General features: G+C 37.8%; 1 protein-coding gene across 2 annotated transcripts in view; it reads right to left on the bottom strand.

The window, feature by feature from the left end:
- The window catches only part of LOC106869103 (mitogen-activated protein kinase kinase kinase 2), a 275,673-nt gene that overhangs the window by 37,995 nt on the left and 217,662 nt on the right, over nucleotides 1-20,016 (bottom strand). The window lies entirely within an intron of this gene.

Genomic DNA, 20,016 nt, shown 5'->3' with positions numbered 1-20,016 from the left:
CAGTTTTGGTTATGTTGTTGACAGGCAATTTCCATGACAAGTCATCAGAAATTCTAAGACCTAACATTGTAAAGTTTATGAAGATTAAGGCATGTGGTTGTAAGTATGACTGATCTGTTCTGATAGAATACTTGTCCATGCAGCAAGTCTTAAAAAAAGGAGGCCCATTAGACTGAGACCATTAATTTCAATAAAGGATCATAATCAAACAGGAAGAACACCTACTTTTCATGAGTGAGTAGTGGGATGGGGACACAAGGATGGGTTCTATTTTTTATAGTTATAGACTGCTTCAGCTCTAAATGGCTGCTAAACATTTAGAGAGTACATTTATATACTACATTATAATACTGATCACATAGCCAATATTTTGTTTTGTTTTCATATTCATTTTCCATTATGCATGGGTCAGACAGATATATTAAGGTATTGTTTTACAATCAGACATCCTTATTGGCACTAACCTGTACCTGTTTTTCAAGTAAAGAATCTCTTCTTCTATAAAGCACTGGACACATGAAATTGGCGGGCAATTTATTGACTGGAGAAATCCTAATGACATTCAAATGTTGTGACTTTTGCAGATGCAAGTGCAGATATAAACTCACATGTGCACACACACACACACACACAGAGTATACAATAGATCTTCCAGTTTCCATCTACCAAATCCACTCACAAACAAATGTTTGGTCGACTTGTTATATTAAAAGACAAAATGCTACACTATGGGACTGAACCCCAAAGCCATGTGGTTGGGAAGGGAAGTTGTAAACCACATAGCTATACCTACATCCTTGATAATAAAGTAGAACACTTTTCACTTGGAGAAAGTAAATTCACTAACACATTCCACGATTTCATCCCTCCTTGACCAATGTCAATCACTCTGACAAAATAATCCCAGTTTCCATGAAACAAGACTTTCTGCTATCCTTTAATCGTCTTTTTCTTTCTCTGGAGAATTTTACAAACAAGTCAGTGAGGTTGCTATGGGAACCAGAATGGGCCCCAATTATGCAAATCTCTTTGAGAGCCATAACGAAGAGCAAATTTTTGCCTGATTCATGGGTCCTACCCCAGAGTCTATAATGGTTAATCTGCTCAACATGGATGTGCATACTCATGGAAATGGAAGGAACAGTTCACTTTCCAACTCAGTACTATGTCACCTATAGGTGACCTAGTACATTTTTTCTTCTAGTCCTTCATACATTGTGGGTTCAGTAATGCCATTCTTATCCTTCTGCTCCCCTCATTTTTTCATCTACCTCACCCTCACTTGCTTTTCCTCCTCTTTTCACTTTCCTTTCCTTCTTCTTCAGTTTCTCTTTCATACCATGATACTTTCTGTCTATGTATAAAGCTTGTGTTCTCCATCAGTTGCAACCAGTTTCTCAACTATAAAGGATGTAAAACTACGCTGTCATTCTTTTACTTTCCTCCTGTCAACTTCACTGTGAAGACAGATTCTATGAAACATTTGATATTCTACAATATTCTTTCTGCCACTTTTACCAACAACATCTTAATTTTCAAACCCAACAGTATCTCCTCAGAAACTTCATACTAAATCTTTTGCTTAATTTGTTTCTCTCCATCCTTTTGAAATTCTCTTTTAGTCACTAATCTGCAACAGCTGAAAAGAGCATTAACTGCACTAATCTCACATAGGAAGTTTAGAAAATGCTGTGAACTCTGCAATTAAAAAAAATTAATAAGTTCCAAAAAGTTTTTAAAATTCTATCAAGCAAAATGTCTGAGGACTCCATAACAGTGGCTAAGTCTGCTTAAAGTCACAAGCCTCTGATGTTGCAGGGAAGACTGTTACATTTTATTTGAATGAAAATTTTTATCACAATTTCCTGTAAATGGTACCTGTCATTAAAATGTTCTACACATGAGGAAAGCTGTGCTGGTGCCTATACCAAATTTCATGTCTTTAAGTGACTTGCAAGATACCATCCACTCTTGGTAGGAATGTCAGTTTATTGCTGGACTGTATGTATGGACTCAGCCTTGCAAACTAAGAGCTGAACTTCATTTTGATATCTATTTACAGCTAGGTGGAAAGTTAAGCATCTTTACCATATACAACACAATGCTATAGAAATTATTGACCTTTTAGCTTGTATAATAATATCTTAAGAACTTAGGTGTGATTTTTATGAAATATTATTAAAAGGCTTCATTTTAGAGACAGGGCACAAGTGAATCAAAGTTTTAATTGCTATACTTAACCTATTTTAATCAACCTGTGAAAGGTAACAGGCAAGGTTAACCGTGTCAGGATTTGAACTCTGAATGTAAAAATAATTTATATGTTACTTTACCAATTCTAAATTAGAATATCATCAAATAGGGGATTAATTGCAAACTTGTGTCCAATTAAATAACTATGTTACAGTTAAGATGAACTCATCTATTCATGTTGGAAAAAAAAAAGAAACCCAACAGCTAGTATATACTAAAGTGACATACTAGTTGAAACAGGTCTGATAGAGAAATAAAAGAAATTTGATGAAAGCACACAAAGAAATAGAATAGAATACAATATATAAATATTGCTGTGTCATAAGTTTACTCTGTTGCTCAGTTCATTTCAACTTATTTCTGTAGTTTAGGTGAATGAAATAAAAAGAAGAAATTTATCATCTGTATTTTAATTCTATTCTAGAGAAGTTTTCTGAAAACCAGTTGATAAAAATATAAATAAACTAGACCAGTAAGAAAACTAAACTTTACAACAATGTGAATGGCCTTCTAACCAGCAACTTGCTCAATGGTTAAACAATTTAATGTATTTATGAACCACTATTAACTATGATGTAAATGAAAGTTATGTTAAGATAGAAGTAAAAAACTACACATCAATGATGGAAATAAGTGGCACATGATAAAACTAAGAAGTGAGTAAACAGAATGAGCAATAAGAACTGTGTATTTGTACTTTAGTAACAGCGAAATAGTCTTACATCTGTGTTAACTGAAAACTGACTTCCGTTTAATCCTCTTGTCTGTTATAGTTTGAAAAATATTTTAGAAAGTAATATATGAATGAAGAGTGGGGGTTTAGGAGGCAAAATAGGGCATTGGGATATTTTTATCTCTTCAGAACTTTAATACACAAATCTAAGACATTAATATAACTGGAAGTAAAATTTAGACAAAGAATGTGGCCTGCCTGGTGAGCATATGATGTTTTAGGAATTAGATGAATGGACTGGTTAAGTTAGACTATATATTAAGTCAGGCTATGATAAATAAGGCTTCAGTTAAACAATATTAGGAGGTTAATACATTAAATAGCAGTAAATTATCTTTCATCTTTTCTTTTTTTTCAGTAAATATCAATGTACTGGGCTCTATAGTATGTATTCTTTTGACAGCAAGCCACAGCATACATCGAGTAGAATTGATCTCCTGTACCTGTGAAGCCCCAGAGCAACTGCCTAATGTGCCTGTGCCTTATGATGGTACTGCTACTGTCTTCAAAAATCTGAAGTATCCTAACTATACAGTTAAAAACATATGATTATCATTATTGACAAACAATAAGCCCAAGTGTTGCTGTGTCATAAGAAACTTGCTTCCCAACCACATGGTTCCAGGTTCAGTCCTATTGTGTGGCATCTTGAGCAGTATCTTCCACTATAGCCTTGAGCTGACCAAAGCCTTGTGAGTGGATTTGGTAGACAAAAACTGAAAGAAGCTCATCGTGTGAATGTGTGTGTTTTCACCCCCCCCCCCCACTACTGTTGGTGTGTTCATGGCCCAGTAACTTAGCAGTTTGGCAACAGAAACTAATAGAATAAGTACCAGGCTTAACAAAAACTAAGTAATGGAGTTGATTCATTCAACTAAAAATTCTCCAAGGTGGTGTCCAAGCATAGCTACAGTCTAATGACTAAAAAAATAAAAGAAAGAAAAAAGGTTGGCAGAGTGGCATAGATATTAAGTTCCCAATTTTAGTATTTATGCCTCATGGTATTTAAATCTCATCCCTTTGCATTCTAAGTTCAAATCCTTCCCCAAAACATCTGTACCTTGTCATTCCCCTGGTTCAATAAAAACAAGTACCAGTCATGTACTGGAGTTAATTCACTTAATTATATCCCCTCTTTACAAATATGGTGTGGTCTTCTGCAATTGAAAAGGATCATTATAAGTACTATGTAACACAGATATATGCGAAATAACACTGGATATTATGATTGTTAAGTTAAATGGCAGCAGAGCCATAATTGATGATTGTAAATTGTGTCATTGTTGATGAAGGTTGAAGAAACTTGCACTTACTACACACATGTACTGTGCTACTCAAGTGGGATGTGTAGTAAGTTCAATTACTGACTGGTGGTAGCAGAGCTTGTATTCAGTGCAGAACCAGTGAGAACTAGTATCAAGAAATTGATGGCTGCTGTAATTTGAGCATAGTAAGTAGATACAAACAGCTAATTTTTAGCAGCCATGTCATACCTTCAATGAAATTAGAGGTAACACTGCTAAAAACATTTGGTTGGGTCTAAATGCAGGGTTATATTATCAGCTTTTTAATCAGAACTCAGTTTATCATACAAAACTTTGGCTGTCAAAAGAGTGAATTCATTCAAGAAAATATTGGCTGGTCGGGTTCTGAACATTTTAATACCTCACCTCCTCCATCCACATCCACACAAGAAATTATGTATTCTGTTCTTAGAATTCTGTATTTTTTAATGTTCTATGTAAATATATTTGTGTGTCTGTCACTCATTAATCAAATACCCAACAAACACTGTGAAAGTGACTGTGTTTTACCAGTAAGCTACCAAGTGTACACCATTCGATTTATTATCTAAAAATATACACACACACATCTATCTTTCTGAATGTGTGTGTGTGTGTGTGTGTGTGTGTGTGTGTGCATCAAGTCTAATTGTGTTTATCTGCATTACTACCACCATTGCAGCTTGTTTTAGATTTCTCTTATAGCCACTCTTGATGCTGTGGACCTAGTTATGGATGAAGAATTCAGAATTTAAGTTCAAATGCATTTGAGAACTACATGTTTTCTATATTGAGCATATCTAGCATTCACTTATTGTCTGTCTGCACACAAACACACACACACACATGATAGTACAGAACAGTGAGAATGAGTGCTCAACACAGCATTGGTGGATAATCTTTAAGAGGAGAGAACGAGGAGAGGAGGAGGAGGAGAGAACGAGGAGAGGAGGAGGAGGAGAGAGAGAGAGAGAGAGAGAGAGAGAGTGTGTGTGTGTGTCTATCCATCTGTGTGTTTTATATATCAACTGTTAGGTTTTGATACATTCATATTTCTTCTGCATATCTGTTGCTATGGTTCCACACATCTACAAGCATAAAATTAAATGCATATAATCCTAAAGTTATATGACTTGTTTATCTGTGAGCTATCTTGGAAGTGGATTGGGCAGATGGAGGCGGTGGGAGTAAGCAAAAACATCATCAACAACAACAAAACACCACCCACTCTTGTCTCCTTTCTAGTTCCAGTACCATTTTTGTGCTGCTTACATTAATGCCTCTCAGCTACTGTCTGTGCCAACAGCTTCCCTGCCTGACATTATATACTTTACACTGTAAACCTAATCTACTCCTACACTGATCATTTTACTCAACTGCTACCCTTTCTTTCATATTTTACTTTCTGCTCCTCCACTCCCCTATCCCACTCCTACTATTATTTTAACTCTGTCAATTCCATATTTGACTTTACTGAAAGAAAATAAGCCTCCATACAGCGTGTTACACTTATACTTCTAATACAGTACTATTCTTCAATAAAATTTGTATTAGAAGTATTAGTTTCTTTTTGACGAAATGCAAAACCCTATTTCAATGAGGAGATAGAAATGTGAAGTTGTGACGTTCCTACTGGTCACATGTGTATTTGCAGTGTAGGTGAATCAGTCAGGAAAGGAAGCAAATCAATTCAAAATGAAAAATATTTGTCAAGAATGTAACAGAAATCTACAAAAATTTCCTCTCTTGTATTGATGAGTATAATATAATAATATATTATGTATTTAGGTAGATAGATAGATACACAAACACACAAATCATCATCATCATCATCATCATCATTTAACAAGATTAAAAGAAGTTGGAGAACTGTGTTGTGCTTCAATATCTGCTTTGGTATGGTTTCTATGGCGATGTCCTTCTTAAAGTCAATCATTTTATAGAGTGTACTGGGTGCTTCTTTTCATAGTACCAGCACTAATGAGATTGCAATATATATATATATATATATATATATATATATACACATGCACGCACACACAAACACTGATGTAAGAAAGAAGACTAATTTTGAGTGCACACGATAAATTAACTTTCTTCAGACTAAAGTCTTATTTAGATTTGACATCTCAGGTTACATGAGATTTTTAAAATTAAAATCTTTGTTCCATAATTAGAAAAAAACATCATGAAACAGACTTGCGAAAATATAACCTAAAACAGGTTTTGATTATACAAACAGCCACAAATCAACATGTGCATTGTAAACATGTGTACATAGAGATGCAAACACATAACTATCCAATAGGGAAGCTTCTACATGGTTGCTTGATCTACAAGGAATAATAGCCAAATTCCCTTCAAATTACACTCTGTTGTTTTAGAAAAGGAAAAACACATTAAATGATAGTCTTATGTAGACACAATGCCAACCCCCACCTCCCAAAAGAGATGGTCAAAGCTAGAATGCTTTCCATCATAGATTTGCTCAGTCAAGGCTGAATTTGAGTATCCAGTATTGAGTTGTTACCACTTCTTTACAAACTTAGCAAGACCATTTTTCCTGAGTTATTAATGCTTCCTATTATTGAATCTGTTCAATTTCGCTCACAGATTTTTTAAATTATTTTTTTTTTAACTAAACAGTTTGAAATTTCGTAAACTGGTGTAATTTCTCATGCTGAACACAGTTTACTTTCAACATTCTTGACAAAATTTCGTATTTCAGAAGTTATTTTGTGTTAACGATGTCATATTTGGGTAATTTTAATCACTCAATGATGTGTATTCAGTTGAAGGAAGCCACTACTGTTTGTGACAATAATCGAAGAGCAACAGCTTCTGGGTCATCTCTACTAAATGTCACTACTCTGTTCTATTTTATTTTTATTTACTGCCTGTGATGCATATTACACACTTTTCTTTTGGTTCTCGTGTTGGAGTAACCAGTAAACATGGAAGAATCAACACCAAGAAGGAAGAAATATTATTTACATATATTCATTCATTTGCCTAACATGTAGTTAAGAGATACAGCAGTAATTGTTGTGGCAGTGACAACAAGTTCGCTCGCTGGTTGGTAGTTGATAGTGTAGAAGTGGCTGTTTGCCAGTAGAGAGGGAAAGAGTAAGGAATGCACGGTGCTGACTAGAAAGGAAGAAAGGATAAAGGTGGCGTCGTCTTTCTTGCAGCCGTAAGCTTCTCTTTTGTGTCAGCTATGACCAAGGAGCAACACTTTCTCTTTGCTCAGTGTACGAATAGAACAGAGTGGTGACATTTAGTAGAGATGACCCAGAAGCTCTTGCTCTTTGATTACTGTCGCAAACAGCAGTAGCTTTCTTCAACTGAATACACGCCGTTGATTGGTTAAAATTACCCAAATACGACAACTTTAACATGAAATATTGAAAGTAAAATATGTTCAGCATGAGAAATTACACCAGTATACAAAGTTCCAAACTGTCTAGTTAAAAAAAAAATGTTTTTAATCTGTGAGCGAAACTGAACCGATCCCTATTTTTAACTAAATACTTCAATATTTGCTTTTAACAAACCATTTTTACAGTCTTGAACCTTTCTTTTATTAAAAAATTTTTTTTTTTTTGGTGCAGATCTTAACAGATTCTGCAGAGAAAACTACAGCATCAGCTTATATGTGTTGTCAAGAATATCAAGTTTTGAATCTATGCATTTGTTTAATGATCTCTTTCACTATGCATCTCAGTGCCCACTAAAATCGCAGAGCATTTGACTGTAACTAAGGTTTTATCTAGGCTAATAAGAGAAAATAAAGCATTATTTAGAACTTTATCACTTAGGAACATATATGAATGGTATTTAGTCATGTCATTTTATAGTCTCAATTCAAATCCTGCAGGGATTGTCACCAAAGCTGAGTGAACTGAACCATTTCAAACAATTCACTCCACCAATATCCTGGTTCATGTGACCATACAACCTTGCTATTCAGAAATACTTCACGTCTCTTCTCTTCACAATACACAGCATAAACAAACCTCCTACTCACTCATTCTTTTCTACCAAAGAAAATCTATCCTTTTCCCAATTTTCCTATGTTTTATTTATCTCCTACAAGTAAGGCACGACCTTTGAACATTGGGCCTCATCGCGATGACTTCTGACCGAGACCTTTGGAAATATACTGTGCGCGAGAAGACCCGGCAAGCCAAGTGAGACCTAAATCTAAGGCCCAGCCAGCCCACTTATGCGTACCTTCCTTCCTTCATTGGACACTAAATTCCACTTGTGAAGACCTATTGAGGCAAGTGAAATCGAAATCGAGTTAAATTAAAATTGGATACTAAACCCCACTGCGAAGACCTGTTGAGGCAAGTGAAATAGAAATAGATTGTTGCCAGCGCCCCTGGACTGGCTCTTGTGCGGGTGACACATGAAATGTTTCGAGCGGAATCGTTTGCCAGTGCCCCTGGACTGGCTCATGTGCAGGCGACACATGATATCTTTTCGTGCGAGATCATTGCCAGTGTCCATGGACTGGCTCTTGTGCGAGTGACACATGAGGTTCTTCGAGCGAGATCGTTGCAGTTGCCCCTGGACTGGCTCATGTGCGGGTGACACATGAAATTGTTCGAGCGGGATCGTTGCCGGTGCCCCCGGACTGGCTCATGTGCGGGCGACACATGAAATCTTTCGAGCGGTATCGTTGCCAGTGCCCCTGGACTGGCTCATGTGCGGGCGACACGTGATATTTTTCGAGCGAGACCGTTGCCAGTGCCCCTGGACTGGCTCTTGTGCGGGTGACACATGAAATGTTTCGAGCGGGATCGTTGCCAGTGCCCATGGACTGGCTCTTGTGCAGGTGACACATGAGGCTTTTTCGAGCGGGATCGTTTGCCAGTGCCCTCGGACTGGCTCATGTGCGGGCGACACATGAAATCTTTCGAGCGGGATCGTTGCCAGTGCCCCTGGACTGGCTCATGTGCGGGCGACACATGATATCTTTCGTGCGAGATCGTTGCCAGTGCCCATGGACTGGCTCTTGTGCGAGTGACACATGAGGTCTTTCGAGCGAGATCGTTGCCAGTGCCCCTGGTCTGGCTCATGTGCAGGCGACACATGAATCTTTCGAGCGGGATCGTTGCCAGTGCCCCTGGACTGGCTCATGTGCGGGCGACACATGATATCTTTCGAGCGAGATCGCTGCTGGTGCCCCTGGACTGACTCTTGTGCGGGTGACACATGAGGTTTTTCGAGCAGGATCGTTGCCGGTGCCCCTGGACTGGCTCATGTGCGGGCAACACACGAAATCCTTCGAGCGAGATCGTTGCCAGTGACCCTGGACTGGCTCTTGTGCGGGTGACACATGAAATGTTTTGAGCGGGATCGTTGCCAGTGCCCCTGGACTGGCTCGTGTGTGGGCGACACATGAAATCTTTCGAGCGAGATCGTTGCCGGTGCCCCTGGGCCGGCTCTTGTGCGGGTGACACATGAGGTTTTTCGAGTGAGATCGTTGCCGGTGCCCCTGGGCTGGTTCGTGTGTGGGCGACACATGGAATCTTTCGGGCGGGATCGTTGCCGGTGCCCCTGGGCTGGCTCTTGTGCGGGTGACACATGAAATGCCTTGAGTGAGACGGGATCGTTGCCAGTGCCCCTGGACTGGCTCATGTGCGGGCGACACATGAAGTCTTTCGAGCAGGATCGTTGCCAGTGCCCCTGGATTAGCTCATGTGCGGGCGACACACGAAATCTTCCGAGCGAAATCTTCCTGGGCTGGCTCTTGTGCGGGTGACACATGAGGTTTCTCGAGCGAGATGAGCGTGGCCTTTGCCAGTACCGCCTGACTGGCCTTCGTGTGGGTGATACGGAAAAGCACCCACTACACTCTCTGAGTGATTGGCTTTAGGAAGGGCATCCAGCTGTAGAAACACTGTCAAATCAGATTGGAGCCTGGTGTAGCCATCTGGTTTCACCAGTCCTCAGTCAAATCGTCCAACCCATGCTAGCATGGAAAGCGGACATTAAACGACGACGACAATACGTACAGACATATATATATATATATATATATATATATATACCGCCTGACTGGCCTTTGTAGGGTTTTCGAGCGAGATCGTTGCCAGTGCCCCTGGACTGGCTCTTGTGCGGGTGGCACATAAAAGACACCATTTCGAGCATGGCCGTTTTCGTGCGGGTGACACGTAAAAGCACCCACTACACTCTCTGAGTGGTTGGCGTTAGGAAGGGCATCCAGCTGTAGAAACTCTGCCAAATTAGATTGGAGCCTGGTGTTGCCATCCGGTTTCACCAGTCCTCAGTCAAATCGTCCAACCCATGCTAGCATTGAAGGCGGACGTTAAACGGTGATGATGATGATGATGATGATGACGAAGTTCAATAAATAGAATAAATTGCTCAATGTTTCCTAATCATATGAACAGATTGATGAGTTACTAATCTTATAGACTTTAAGAAAATGAGTGGCTCCTCAAGTTAGACCCAAGAATTTGACTGTGGTACTATGAAACATGCATCAATTATATAGTACTGCTATTACTACTTAAAATGACTAGTGGCACCTCTCTGTTGTGCCCATTTCAGTAAAGCTGATTGGGTCAATGCATGTTAAGTTTCTAGGGATATAGAAGTGTGCTGGTGATAGGATACTAACCACTAACACCTCTTGAACTGTAGTTAAACATACCTTCAAATATACATATACACAAAGCCTTTGTCTTGTGATGTTTAGTTCCACATGAGCCTGAACTGAACAGACCTATGATAAAAAGGCATTCCAGTAATGACTATTCCTCTTTTTATTTTCCAGGTATACTCCACTCTAGACCATAATATCCAATGTGTCCTTCCTGTTTGAAGATGGCAATGTATGACTTGAATGATATCTGGCTGTTATTGCTAACAGGTTCAGCAACAACCAGACAACAGTTCCTTCATTGGCTCATGGTGGTTTCCCTTTTACTGGTATCACAATGTGTTTTAAACCATCATTACATGTGACATTAAAAAGTTACATAAAAAGTCATCTATTACAAATACAAACCTTTTGCAAGTGAAAATGGGTCATGGATAACGATATGATCTGACATTAAGCAGTGCTTCACACATATGCAACATCACCAATTATTGCCCTTCTAGCATAAATAATTTAATTAAGATTTCTTTTGAAAGAAAAATTTCCATACTGCAACAATTTTCAGAGTGAACTTAAAATAATAGATAAGTGCTGTTATTTAGGTGACCTTATCAGATCTAGTGTGCAGTCAGTTAGCTGCAGCTGGAAAGCTAGACCATAATAACTCATTTAATTAAGAAACACTCTTCAGTTATTAGTCATTGTTGTTTAGCCACATGTCAGACCAAAGTGAGAAGAGGTATTCCAGCCATGACCATCCTGACTCTTCTTTTTCAGATGCAGAAATACATTATCCAATACATCTACTTTCTTAGTAGAGAGTGATATGAGGGAAATTTAGCTGCTACTTTTAGTAAGCAGACTCCAACATAAGCTTGTCAGCCATTAATTTACCAATGTGCTCAGCTTCTCTTCTCTTTTCCTACATCTGGTTACTACTTATAAAGGGAAACGCACAACAAACTCAGATGATGTAAACAAGAAAAGGTGAAATGGCCAAGTAATTAAGGGGCATTAATTTATCTGTTCATAGGGTTGTGTCTCTAAATTCACTAAATGTGTTCCTGGGCAAAATATATATTTTTTCTTCCTATATAAATTAATCAGTGGTGGAGGAGTAGTCTATAGCTGAACAAGACTGGATGATATTAATACAACAAATATCCAGCCTCAACATTTGCAGGTCAATGTCTGCATGATTGTACAAATGTTTACAACAGACAGGTCTCAGCTTGAGATATCAAAGGTCTAAGTTAATGGTATAATCTGGATGGTATGTTAAGTATACCACAAAATGTTAGGCCAATATTGAATCAGTCCACCAGTGGGCCCAGGATTTTCCAGGAGTGTTATATACAATAGACTGCTGTCTTGTTGACAAGATGGTTAACCTATTATCCCCTTGATACAATAAAGCTGGAGTTCAACTTTGGCACTGAAGGATTTGATTGGTGATGGATTAACAGAACTATTAGAGCAAGAAATGGCATGCTTTGCAGTATTCATTCTGACTGAGTTCAAGCCCCACTGAAGTCAACTTTGCCTTTCATCCTTTTAAGGTTGATAAAATATTAGTACAGTACTGAGTTGATTCACCATCACTTTCTCCACCTCACTCTCTTTCTTGCACTTCCTCCCTGGAAGAAATTGGTTATGTTCAGATTTGGATAAGAATAACCTCTGATAGGCTCAAAATGCCCGAGATACACTGTGTATTATGAGAGCGTCCAAGACCTCCCCCCATCCCCCACTAATACTGAAAGAAAGGCATTATATTTTACATTTTATTTGTGTCATCTACTATTACAATGAAATTTTCTGCCCCTGCAAAGTTGTTGACCTCTCAGTCACGTTAAAAACACTTGCAACTCACTTTCTGAATAACTGCTGCACCAAATAACATGTGCAATTCTTTTCAGAACTGCACTGCTCAGGAACATAGATTCTTGTTCAGATATTTTCACCAAATAACTAATTTTCAGCATGTCAAATGTAATATTAAGCACAAAGCTAACTTATTCTCCCATCCCACAGGCTATAAACTCAATCCTTCCCTTGAGTAGGAAATTAGGAGAATGTGAACAAATATAGCTTGGTGATCATGATGTTTTAAAAAAACAACATCTGGGAGTAGGTGCAGCTGTCAGTCAAGGGTTAATTAAATGTGATTTGGTTTTAATTCCCAGTTGTAGCAGCTTTCCTTCCACTGCTAATATTTGTCATTTGAGAGAAGCATGAATGCCATGCCATTCTGTAACACTACAACAAACACAAGACTATGTATGATATTGCATCAATGTGCTAGTAGTGCAACTGTGTGTGTGGCTTACCAATGCTAGCAGTGGTCTGATATTTCTATATTCATGCCAAGATGCATGAAAGGACTAAATCTTGATCTTGTTTCATACATGTCATCTTAGAAGGACTAAATCATCTAAATGAAACGACTCAAATATAGAAATATTGCACTTTGTTGTTGTCTTGACATATATACTAGCAGTTACTTCAAATACAAGAATAGTGAAAACCATTCCAACCACTACACTATACTGCAATTCGATATACTCCCTTGCATGGACGTCTTACACCATAGGACTGAACCCCAAAACCATGTGTTTGGAAAGCTAACTTCATAACAAAATATTCATAATGACATTTCACTAAGCTCAGGGGGTAAATATGCTGAATGATGTACATGAAAACTTTCATTTCATTGAAATTTTCCTCTTAGTTGGAGAAAAAACAAAAACCTAGTGGCAATTATAAGTGACTCTCAAAGAGATTAAGAATTAATTACCCCAAATTCATTTACATAGTTTAAGGGAAAATCTGTTTGCTTTCAGCAGGCAAGGGGACAGCTGTATAGGATTCAGTTTTATAGGGACCTCATCAGCATAGCTTTGTCAAACTCAAACTTGCTTAATTAGCTGATAAGGATTTTTATGAATAATAAAAATTAAAAAAAAGCATAGATTTTGGCCAGTTGTAATTTGCATAATTCAAGAAATGAAATTACTTAATGGAAATAAATCGATTTGGCCAATGGTATGGAAAAGTATACACTAAAATTATGAGTGATGATGATGATGACTGTTGGTGCCATTATTTCAAGCCCAGGTCTGGCATGATTGAAGTTAACTTAAGACCAAATGCATTCTAGCTATGATCAGCCCATCTTATTTATATCAGAAATTACATTGCTTACATTATTTTAAAAGATAAACGGTATCAAGAGGAGCTCTCCATCACTCTCCCCTCTTCTTTCACTGTTTTATGCCACCCATAAAAGTCATGATGGCGATTGATTTTCCCTGTCTGACATTCACACTCTCTCCCACCAGCCGTACCATGCTGCCTGCACAAAGAGAATTTACCTATATTTCAATCACACACATACCAACTACCATCCTCATCACTCTACCTTTTTTTTCTTCCATCATAAGACACTGCATCAGACCCGCATGTACCCAACACATCTTCCATCATTACTTTTTTCATTCCCAAGTCACTTGTTACTAATCCCCACTAATTCACATCCATTATTATCCACTCTCATGTCTCACCCTCTCATCCCATCTACCATATTTCTCTTGCTCCCTATACACACTCATCTTGGTTCTTCTTTGGTCATCTATTCACATTCCTTCTCTGCAACATTATCTTGAGTCCATAAGCACATCAAGGCATGCTGAGGATTCTGATTTCATAGTGTACATAGCAGCCCCACATCCAGAGCACTTTGTAAAGAGTAAAGTAAATGTGGAGTTGAGGGAATTCCTATATCTTTTTGAGAATGTTAACCTCTCAAGTGCTGGTACCACAATAAAATGCACCCTGTATAAAGTGGCCATTGATAAGAAAGATACTCAGCCATAGTAACCAATCCCAAACTGAAACATAGAAGTGAGACTTGGTCCACTGACCCATCTAAGAGGGTTGTGACTTCAAATAAAAACAGACTTGAAGCTTAATGAGCTATCCAATCCATACCAGCATGGAAAAATGATGTAAAACGATGATGGTGATGTGTGCATGTGCACGTGCACACACATCATATTTGTGTGCCTGCATTTCATCATGTGGTAATGTGAGATATAACACAACGTAGTCATTGATGAAATGATACAATTCATGTTTTATCATCAAATAACGATGACTCATTCAGAAAGGGTTTTTGAATGCAAGTAAAAGACTGAAGTCTGTGAATGCATATAATTACTGAGATAAGTACTTAGATTAATATCCTACACATGGTACATGTGTGTGTGTGTGTGTGTGTGTGTGTGTGTGTAGCAGCAAAACCACCCTCACTTACTACATACTCTCTCTCCCCTCAAAATTATACTATACACTTGGTCTCTCTCTCTCTCTCTCTCTCTCTCTCAATATATATATATTCATTTATTGTTACTTGTTTCAGTCATTTGACTGTGACCATGCTGCAGCACCACCTTTAGTCGAAGAAATCGCTCTTAGGACTCTTTGTAAGCCTAGTACCTATTGATCTCTGTTGCCAAACCACTAAATTTCAAGGAAATAAACACACCAACATTGGTTGTCAAGCGATGGCACAAACAGTAACACAATCTGTATCACGTCCTCAAGTTGTTGTTTTTTGTTGTTGTTTTTTTGTCTTTTTATTTTTTACACAATAGGCTTCTTTCAGTTTCTGTCTACCAAATTCACTTACAAGGCTTTCGTTGGGCTGAGGCTATAGTAGAAGACACTTATCCAAGGTATCTTATAGTGGGACTGTGTGTATGCATATATAAAAGTATAATACAGTTTGTGTGTTAAGCAAAATAAATTAGTGAGAAATTATGTGAGTGAGTGAGGTGAGTGAGTGAGTGAGTGAGTGAGTGAAGGAGTGAGTGAAGGAGTGAGTGAGTGAGTGAAGTGAGGTGTGTGTGTGTGTGTGTGTGTGTGTGTGTGTGTGTGTGTGTGTGTGTGTGTGTGTGTGTGTGTGTGTGTGTGTGTGTGTGTGTGTGTGTGTGTGCTTTTAACAGCACACAAATCACAGGAAACCTAAACTAAATATTCATAATGACATGTCTATTGTGTTAATATGTTATGTTTGTAAGTTTGTGTTTAGGCAATGTGTATGCTTGAATGCATCTCTCTCATGTATGGGTTTGTGTTTAAGTTTATGCAAGCATGTGTAGCTATGTGTTCACGCATAAAATAAAAGCTACAGAGTAATGTAGAGTATACAGATCCAGTGCTGTATGTGTGAGTGAGGAGAAAGAAAGAGAGAAAAATCAAAACAAACTATATAAAAAATATATTATGTAGAGATGTTGGGATTTGGGTATTTGGTATGTAAGTGTGAATGTAAGTGTATGCACATGTGAGTGTGTGTGTATGTGTGTGTGTGTGTGTGTGTGTGTGTGTACATACATGTATGCAGAGGCTAAAATGGAGGCATAAGTATTAATCATAAAGAGGTACACACACACACACACACGTGGGTTTGATATATGTGTGTACATATTAGAATGTTTGAATTGTATTTGAAACTGTGTGTGCATGTGTGAATATGTTCTTTTGTACACAGTAAACTAGAGACAGCAATACAGTATGAAGATATTATAAAGTGTTTATGTGTGTGTGTGTGTGTGAGCATCTTCACTATATGAGAAAAATAATTTTCTTTTTTTAAAGGAGTGTAAAGTCATTAACACAATTTTATTGTTATTCAATGAAAAACACTTTATCAGAGCGTGTTAGTGTACACACACACATAGACACATGTATGAGAGAGAGAGAGAGAGAGAGAGAGAAAGAGAGAGAGAGAGAAAGAGAGAGAGAGAGAGAGATCAACAGGCAGAATAGCATATACTTACGTATACATAAATACATACAGATAGATACACAAACAGACGCAGGATTGGCTGTGTGGTAAGTAGCTTGCTTACCAACCACATGGTTCCGGGTTCAGTCCCACTGTGTGGCACCTTAGGCAAGTGTCTTCTACTATAGCCTCGAGCCAACCAAAGCCTTGTGAGTGGATTTGGTAGATGGAAACTGAAAGAAGCCCATCGTATATATGTATATATATATGTATATGTGTGTGTGTTTGTCCCCCTAGCATTGCTTGACAACTGATGCTGGTGTGTTTATGTCCCCGTTACTTAGCGGTTTGGCAAAAGATACCGATAGAATAAGTACTAGGCTTACAAAGTATAAGTCCCGGGGTTGATTTGCTCGACTAAAGGCGGTGCTCCAGCATGGCCGCAGTCAAATGACTGAAACAAATAAAAGAGTAAAAGAGTAAACAGAGATAGATAGATAGATAGATAGATAGATAGATAGATAGATAGATAGACAAACAGATAAATAAGCTGAGAATACTGACAGTCAGACAGATAGAGATATGAGGAGAGAAACAAACAGATGTAAAGATAGACTGACAGAAAGACAACCAGACAGACATAATGAGAAAAAATACTTATGGCTATGTGCATTTGCAGTAATCATGAGCATTTGCATATGTTTCTATGCAGGTGTTTGTCTGCACATGAATGTTAATAAGTTTGGTGTGTGAATCTGTCTCTCTGATTCTCTGCATCTAGATGTGTGTGTTTTAAAAGGAATGTTATCAGCTTTTACTTGGCAGAGACTAACTCTTCAGATTATATTTCCTTTCCACCAGTTTTAGGCCAGTTATAAGTGTTAATTATAACAGGACAGATAATCAGAGAGAGACAAAGAGCTAGACAGAGAGAGACAGAGATACAGTCACAAGAGAAAGACAGGAATTCAGAGAGAGAGAGAGAGAGAGAGAGAGAGAGAGAGAGAGAGAAAGAGAGAGAGAGAGAAAGAGAGAGAGAATTAGACAAAGGCAGAGAGAAAGACAACTACTAACAAAATCAGCAGAAAGAAAAAAAAAGAAATTTCAAGAAAGATGAAAATGAAATGAAAAATATTTATTGGACAAAGAAAAAATTAAAAGTAACTAAAAGAAAATCCAAAAAGAGAAGTGGCATTGTTGGAAGTGTTGAAGTAGAAGACTTATTACAATCTCACAAACTCTCATGGAATAAATAACAGGAAAAAACAAAACAAAACAAAAGAACAACATACAAACAAAAAATGGAAATGATGTTGAATTAACCATTTGGCAGAGATACTTCCTCGCTCATGCATATAGTGCTACTAATATTAAACACGACACAAGGGGTAGGATACCCTCTTTTCCCTCACTTCTTTTGCAGTCTTAAAAAAGAGAAAAGTGCAAAAACCAAAAACTACTGTAACACTGCATCAACACTGTGACCTATTTGTGATGAAATATCTTTGTGAACTTACAGAGATTTACCATTTGAAACCTGTATCTGTGAGTGAGTTAATGGTAGGTAACCATCATTGCAGTTGAATTGTACTCCAGCATACCAATCAAGATATGAAACATTAAAGGTGTGTGCATGTGTGTATAAAATATCACTCTCCTCTCACACTACTGTGAATTTATCCACCCCACTACCATCTTCAGTTTGTCTTCTTTCTTATATTCAACTTCTTGTTCTTTGACAGTATACTCTGACACTTCATTATCAACATCTCTCTCTTCTATCCAGCTACTTCTACTTACTCAAATATAATGTGATATAGCCATATACCTCTTCTATAGCAAAACACCTGTGCCTGTTCCTCTATCATACTTTAGCCTCTCAACATCTGGCATAAAGCCAACTTCTGCTCAGAGGCGTTTTTTTGTCTTGCTAGTTACTTAGCGACCTTCATTCACATTGGTGATGAAAAAAGCACCTGATGCACCCTGTAAAGTGGTTGGTGTTATGAAGGACATCAAGCCATAGAAACCATGTCAAGACAGACACTGGAGTTCAACTCACTCCTCTGGCTCACTGGAACCTATCAAACCATCTAACTTATGCCAGCATAGTAGTTGGACATTAAATGAGAATAATGATGTTAAATGATGATGATATGGTGGATCCTCCATTGATTTTAACAAGTATTTAATTTTTTGAGCAACTGAATGACCTACGCTGAATTAATGCAAAGTAGCTGAGTATTCAACAGATATGTGCACCTTTAATATAATTCTTTGGAAGAATCAGCATGTGACAAGGTTGGACTTTTGAATTACAAATACAATCCATCCAATGAGCTTCCAAACAATTCTATCAACCTAATTTCTCTAAGGGTTTATTGACTTGAGGCTCTGATGAACACTTCCCTGATATGCCACATAGTGGACTGAACCCAGGATCACATGGTCGTGTGTGGTTAAATGATTAAGTTTGCTTCACAAATTCCAAACATGAAGGCGAAGCCAAGAATTAAAAGGCCACAAAATAAACCTAGCAAAGATAAAAATTTCAGCAAGAATAAAGAGTGGACTCTATTATTGTCAGACAAATGGTTGTACTTGATATGCAGAAAACAAGTAGGAAGGAACTCCAAATATTGTGATTAATGTATGCTAAGAGTACACAAGATGTTTGATGGAATCACAGGCAGGTTGATATGCAGCAAAGATATGGGAGTAGTTAGAACTAAGCACATATGAAATAAGTTTTTTCAAATGTTTAAAAGGTTCTGTTGATAATTTCTCTTACTTAGATAACCTAATTAGCAGTGGAGGTGGGCATTGTAACCTGAGTACGAATTAGTTGGAAAAGTTTAGGGTGCTTTTATCTCTGGATTCACTCTCCAAGTGAAAAGCAAACTGTATGACACTTGTGTAAAAATTGTAATATTTTTATGTGGCAAAACATATGTATTGGATGCAGAGGATGGGCAAAGGCTGGAAAGAAATGAAATGAGAATGCTCTGCTGGATGTGCAATGAAAACTGATCTCAGCATATTGAATCTTATGAAGAAAATGACAAGTTGCTATGACATGAGCTGATACATCGTGTGGAAAAAACTGACCAATCCATGCAAGCATTGTAAAACAGGATATAAAAATGATGGTAATGATGATTGCGTGTTAGGATATGCATGCTTTTGTCTATATTTGTGTGTAGGTAGGTGTGTGTGTGTGTGTGTGTGTGTGTGTGTGCATATGCATGTATATCTTTGAAATGAATAGTAAAGTATATTTAATGATAAAGAATATAAATGTTAGCTGTCAGTGATGCATAAT

Source organism: Octopus bimaculoides, chromosome 2 (genome assembly GCF_046866305.1).
Source record: "Octopus bimaculoides isolate indiv1 chromosome 2, ASM4686630v1, whole genome shotgun sequence".
NCBI classification, from domain to species: Eukaryota; Metazoa; Mollusca; class Cephalopoda; order Octopoda; family Octopodidae; genus Octopus; species Octopus bimaculoides.
This window is presented reverse-complemented; position numbering and strand designations above follow the sequence as displayed.